Below are 7469 nucleotides of genomic sequence, written 5' to 3' on the forward strand. Positions count from 1 at the left end.
TACTTTGTGAAGATCCTCCTACCTATCGCAGCGCTTCTTCAGCATTACCTATAACTCTGTCTCCTCCTCTCCACTTCCTCTTTCTGTGGGGGTCCCTCAAGGTTCTGTCCTTGGACCCCTTCTCTTCTCCATCTACACCTCCTCCCTTGGTCACTTGATAAACTCCCATGGATTTAAGTACCATCTCAATGCTGATGACACACAAATCTATCTTTCTACTCCTCACCTCACCCCTTCAGTCTCCTTTCGCATTACTAACCTACTAAGTGACATATCGGCATGGATGTCACTCCACTTCCTCAAACTCAATCTTTCTAAAACAGAGCTCATACTATTCCCTCCAGCCTGTGCCCTCTCCCCTGACTTCTCCATTAAGATCAACAATACAACCATCAGTCCCTCCCCTCATGCCAGGGTGCTAGGTGTAATCCTAGACTCCCATCTGTCCTTTCAGCCCCAAATCCAATCGCTGTCCAAGTCTTGTTGACTTCACCTCCGCAACATCTCCAAGATACGCCCATTCCTAACCTCTGAAACTACTAAGCAACTTATTCACTTCCAGGTTATCTTTTGCCTTGACTATTGTAACTTCCTCCTCATCGGCCTACCTCATCGCAGGCTATCCCCTCTTAAGTCTATCATGAATGCTGCTGCCAGACTCATCCACCTTACTAACCGTTCCGTATCTGCCACCCCTCTCTGCCAATCCCTCCACTGGCTTTCCATTGCCAAATGGATATATTTCAAAACATTAACAATAACATATAAAGCCATATATAACTCTGCCCCAAATTACATCACCAATCTTGTCTGCAAATATCACCTAAAACGTACTCTCTGCTCCTCGCACGACCTCCTGCTCTCTTGCTCACTTGTCTCCTCCTCAGGACTTTTCCAGATCTTCCCCTATCCTCTGGATCTCTCTACCCCAATTTATCCGACTATCACCTACTCTGTTCACTTTTAGGCGATCTCTGAAAACCTCTCTCTTCAGGGAAGCCTTTCCTGCCTTCAGCTAATAATGGAATCTTCTATTTCTCCTACCAGTCCATCCCCCACAGTTATTACCTTTTGTACCACTAGCCCCTCCCTCTTAGATTGCAAGCTCCAAGGAGCTTCCTAACCCTCTTGTATTGAACTGTATTGTTGCTCTATTGTCTCCCGTTATATTGTAAAGCGCTGAGCAAACTGTTGGCGCTATATAACTCCTGTATTATAATAATACCAAAAATAATAATAATACACAATTACTTCCTTGAATTCTGTGACATGTATACACTATGCCCTGTGGTTTGACACTGCTGTGTCACAGATACTACAAAGACTGCCTTTTGAATTACAGAGGTTCTGGGAGGAGAGGTTTCAGGAGATCAAGTCAGTGCAGGAATCAATGCTTCCAGGTAGCAAGGTACGAGGCTATTAACGGTGCATTGTGTGTGGTGGAGACAATGTGACCACAGCCTGAAGAGTCTTACAGAAAAGGCTGCAGGGGACTGGGTGCAAAGATCAAGGGAGCCTGGTTGAGCCAGGAATTAGTTCATTGTTTCTCCCTATCTGTTTAACCCTAGATGAGAGCATTTAACCCTTGCAGCATGGGGGCCCACTGCAAGGATTGTTTTTGTCACATTCTTGGGTTTCTGCTTTATTCTACGTAGATGTCCAGTAAAGTCATCCAAAGAAGATGGTCTTGGTAAATGTTTTCCTATTGGTCTGTGCTCACGAAGGCTCAGTTCCACTCAACGGACAAAAATATCCAGAAATCACATAATAAATGTTCAACAAAATAAAAACAGGCTTTATAACCTAGGATAAAACAAAAATAAATGCATGATAAACAAAAACTGTTCACTAAAGACTGCTATCTAATAGGAGAGGTAGACACAAGGTGCAAATAGGCTGTACACTAAAGGCAAATAGGCCCTGAGATTAGTCAGTGTGGTGAAGCTTCACTTTGAAAAAAAAAGAAAACAATCCCGTGAAAGGAAAAAAAAAACAAATAACATTTTTGATTGCACAAGAATGAATGATTGAAGTTAGCAGAGCTTCACTTCATTCACTAAACTCCCTTGCAAAGTGATCAGCCTATTTGCTTTTAGAAAATCAACACCAAGAAGTCAGGGAAAGTTGGCAGCAGAAGTTATGCCGTAGAGATTGTGCAACTCCCCATTGACAAGCCTGAAAATGCAGGACGCACTTACTGGAATTCAGATAATCTAGCTGTCCTTGTCTCCAAACTGAAACTCATGTGACCAGGTCCTACATTCCACACAAACTTCAAGATGGATGAATAATGGTATAACACAACCTGTACAACCCACTACTGGCAGTGTCATTTTTAGAATTACAGGGCAGCAGATAAAACAGGCTCACACTCCAGTAATAGAAGACTCTCATAGTTTACTCAGGTTTCACCAGTTACAGCTTCATCTGTCTGTAGCAGAGCTGCAGCTAATAAAACTCAAGGAGCTCTTTTTACAGTAATATTAGACTGTTTTAGGATTTCCTTATCTGTATTTATTTATCAGAGGATCTATATGCTGTTCAATGTGGACTAACTGTATTTTTGGAATGCGTAAAAATATCTGAGTTGAAGAATTTTTTTTCAGAACATAGTTTTTAACCTTCTTTTGTAGAATGACCATAAAAAGTCTTCTCAAAAAATCAAAATGCAAATTTTAACAGCAATGCAAATGGCCATAATGATGTGTAATGTGTGGTAAGCTATTGAAGCATGGGTACATTCAAACCAGGTGTGGTAGGACTGTGTTGGGCAGCTATTCCAGCGCAGGCCCACTGCACTCCCACCGCAGGTCAAGGCAAAATGCCTTGTCTCTGGTGTGGCTGGTTTGTGAACTGTTTAGAGGTGGTGTGTGCTGAAAAACAGTACTGCGTGTAGTACTTTTTTCTATCACAGCGCAGTTGCCGCACGCTGGCCAAGAGAACTTTATAAAAAGTAATGTGGCAAGTAAACACAACCACAGATGCTGTAAACATACAATAAATTTACATACACTCAGCCCAAAGGCTGAGACCCTTGTGCTGCACAGCACGGCGCCTTCTGATGGATGAAGGTAGAAAGTGTAGTAATTTACCTACTGGCGGGCACAAATAAGCTGCCACACCTTACCTGTTATTACCCTAAGAGAGCAGGAATCAGTGTATGGGTGTATGGTATGGGCTAGCCTGCGGTGCAGCACAACAGCTTACAATATTACACAAATCTACAGTATTCTCCCTCCCAGAACTGGTCCTGTAGCACATGCCTGAGTATTCCTTTTGAGCAAAACGCCAGTCTGGCTTGAGTTTGTAGGATTTTATCAGCTCTCCAATGTGAAATGTCACTTTAAGTTGTGGAGTCCTTCCAATAATCGGTAACAACACTTGTGGCCTGACACAAACAGAGACCCTAACCAACTAACTATAGGCCTGGACTCAGTCTATAGGCGCCAACACTGAAATGAGGTGCGTGCACGATCTTACCGGGTCTGCTTTGCATCCGCTGGTGACTCTGAACAGAACAAATGTCTCTCCAACAAGCTTGCGATATTGCACTGTATGCTGCGTTGTTCCTCTGCTCTCATCAGCATTACTGGCAGCAATCTTCCTTTCTCTGAACAGGATCAGGGTCTTGGACACGATCAGCTTCACTTAGCCGCAGCTCTGGTTACCGAGGGAAGCTCCCACACCTGGATGTCATCGGATTCTCAGCTCACACGGCCCCTTCTTTCAGCACCGTTCAAAACATAGCTGAAGTCTCCTCTTCTTGTTCACTCCAACTCTGTTTGAAAACTCCACCTCTTCATGAATATACAAATATCTATGCAGTCTGAGGCTGTGTTAGAAAAACAGTGACATCTTGTGGCTAAACCGCAGAATGGCAGTCAAAACATTAATTTACTTTCACACAATCAGTGTTCAAACAATGAGAGCTGTTTCCCCATCTCACACCTGCACTGAAGGGCACACCATCCTCTGCACTGTAACACAAAGGCTGGTGTGAATGGAGACTAAGGCTCCAGTCACACCTGAGCAGACTGATTTTCAGGCATTTTTATTTGAGAGTTTTTCAGCGATTTTAGAAGTGTATTACAAGTGCTTTAAAAGAGTATTTTTGAACAGAAAACATGCAACAAAACACTCAGGAAACGCTCATGTCACTCATTTTCAGGTGTTTCCTTTGAAGTCTATGAGGCCAAAAACACTTGTAATCTGCCAAAAAGAAGCTCATGTACTTTAAGTCAAGGCTTAAAATTTCAAGTCCTGAGCTACTAGCCAGGCCTTAAGAGTTACTCGCCACCAACAAACACACACAAACAGAGACACCTGTACACACACACAGACATGTACATACACACAGAAACATGTACACACGTGCACAGAGACACCTGTACACACACACACACACATACAGACACATGTATACACACACAGGCACGTACAGACACGCATACACACAGATAAATGTACATACACAGAAATACACACGCACAGACACATGTACAAACACACAGACACGTACATACATACACATGTGCATGCACACACACATACATGTACATACACACAGACACATGTACAGATACACATATGTACATACACACAGACACATGTACACAGGCACACACAAACACACACACATGTACACACACACAAGCTGTTAAGTGCTCTCTCCTCTCCCCTGAAGCCGCCACTAGCTGACATAGAGGATCATGTGACCAGAGTGAGCTGAAATTAGGTAGACACACACACAGCCCTATAAAAATTTGCAATACAGCATTGTTCACTCACAGAGTCAGGTACAGCACTCTAGAGGGAGGCAGAGAGCACAGCACACACTCCTTCCTTTGCTTTCACTGCGCTCAGCTATTGAGCAGTCTGACGGCTCCAAGTGCCAATGACAGATCCGGCCTGAGCTCCGAGCCTACTCAGCAAGACAGCCCTGGGGGACACACTTGCCCCCACCATAATTTCCACTCGCCATTGGCGAGCAGGCGAGTGAAAATTTCAAGGCCTGCTTTAAGTGACAGGCGTTTTGCGTCAGGCAACAGACTGCTCAGATGAAAAAGGGCCCTTGACATGAATAGCATTTGGCTTGTTGAGTGTTTTGGAGTGAAAAGCTTTGAGCATAAAATCGCTCAGGTGTGAACTTAGCCTAAATCATATGCCAGTTTTCTTAAATCTAGCCAGTTAAAAGGCAGTGTCTGACTGTATGCTCTAAGTCACTGCATTTTATTATTACTCTCTGTACTGTCTTACAGATTAAGGCTACCCATACACAGCTAGATACACAGCCCCCCATCCAGACTAAAAATGGAAAAATCTCCCTTGCCGGTCTTTGCATTCAAACAACTGCAGCACCTGCAGCTGTCTGCATACCCAAACAGTGACTGCATTTGATTGGCTGCAGCCACTTCTTGGTCAACAATTTTCCACCGACTACTTCAATTTTTCAATTGATGTTTGTCAAGGCAGGTGATACCAACAGGGTCACCCACAGGGCTAGTTGAGCAGGTATTGGCCTTCACTGCCCTTGAGTAAGCACCTAGGCAAGGAAAAGAATGACTACTGCTTGATGGGCTTCACGAGGGCTACACAGTACCAGAGGGTTGTATGTGGTTCTTAAATCTGAGGTTGAGAACTTGAAAACTCTGATGTGTTTCAGTGTGCATAGATTCGCATGTCAAGGGAGATAACATGGCTTTCACATCTATGCGTTCTAGATGCAATGTGATTTCCAAAAAGGTCCTGTGCGATGTGTTTTTGAACCCCATAGACGTGAATGGAAACAGCAGTAAAAACCGCATAGATTTTCAAATGCAATGCGATTTCAGTGTGAGATACACCTATTTCTAATGTCACAAACTAAGCCAGAACATAAATTGCAGTGGTGTAAAATCGCATCAGAATTGCAGCAGAGTCTTGGCAGAATTGCACAGCAACTGCTCCTGCAATTGCATTTGAAAACACATAGAAATCGCACTGCATCAGTGTGAACCAGGGTTAGAAAAAAAAGTTTTGCCTTTAGTTATACTACTTTAAGTGAACACACTTTTGGTGATTTAGTAACTATTTAAGCGTACTTTCGTGTTCTTTTCTGTTTCTAAATCCATAGCAGATATTTATTTTATCTCCAGCATTTTTGTGTCTTACCAGTCTATGCATGTTCTGGTATAATATTTACTGAAAGTATTCAGAAGGAATTACCGTATGTATTCAAACGTATGTTTTGAGCAGTTCTTCATCTCCTTTGGAAACTTTGTATTGTGTTAGAAACCAGCAAAAAGTAGACACATAGATCCGTAGTATGGGGGTAACTCATAAATGTCTGTTATCTTTTCAGATTTGAGTCATATATTTAGGAAAAATGACTCACTGCTTGTCCTAATTAAAGGGAAAATCCACAATAATCTCTTACAACATAAATGGAAATTACTTGAGAAGTAGAGAACAATGCAGACTGCAGTCATACATGTCCAAATTCAAGTGAGTTCAAAAATCAAAGTCCCCTGCCTTGATCTGCCCAAGTGTTAGAGGATTTCCTGAAGCCTACTGTGGAAGTCGCATAAAAAACATAAATGCAAACTGCAAGAGCTGTAGTTATTCAAGCCAGGATACCAAAGAAGTACAACAGAGGGTCAGGATGATGACCAGCTATGTCATTTACATACTACACGTCTGTTTTATTGTTTCAGTTAAGAACTTAATGGACAGCACCTAGGTAATGCTGTAGTGCTTTTAAAGCTAAACTCCAAGCAGATATAAAAAATAACGTGGTTATCTGGTAAAGGGTATAACTAAAACCTTTTTTTCTGCACGGAATTTGAACATTAAATGTAAATTAGAACCCCATTCGCACTGTGTGTGTCCTTGTTTGTTTGCTATGTGCATTGCCCTTCCATGTGCACATTACTGCTAAGACTGGTTATAGGTTAGGACAAAAAATGGCAACCGATCCAGCCTATAACCAGCCTTAGCAGTAATGTGCACATGGAAGGGCAATGCACATCGCAAACAAAGGATTTCCCGGCAACACTTACCAGCCAGCCTGCGACACAACCAATTTGGCCCTGTCTAACAATTTGCGTAAAAACAGAGGGTTTTATGTGCACACATTTGCAAATACATGCATAAGCCACAGTCCCATGTCAAGGGTCCTCTGTATACTGATGGGGAGATTGGCCCTCTCTACTTGTCCTGTTACCTTACATCACTAAAACAGAAAGTGATAAAGAATCCAAAATGCTATAGTTTTCACCAGAACAGGGGGTGTTGGGAAATATTACAATGGAGATACCTGTAGCCCAAAACAATGAAAATGGTACCGCTCAAATGCCCCCTAAACCTGTGTCAGCCAGATCAGCATGTGAATAGACTGGTGCAAGACAGACAGGATCAGCTTGTCAGGCTCTAGTATACTTCCGCACCGTCTGCATACAGACACCAACTCCCTGTTGCATAAATATGAATAC

The sequence above is a fragment of the Staurois parvus genome, unplaced genomic scaffold (genome assembly GCF_062004578.1).
Source record: "Staurois parvus isolate SC_StPar_1 unplaced genomic scaffold, SC_StPar_1.0 ptg000562l, whole genome shotgun sequence".
NCBI classification, from domain to species: Eukaryota; Metazoa; Chordata; class Amphibia; order Anura; family Ranidae; genus Staurois; species Staurois parvus.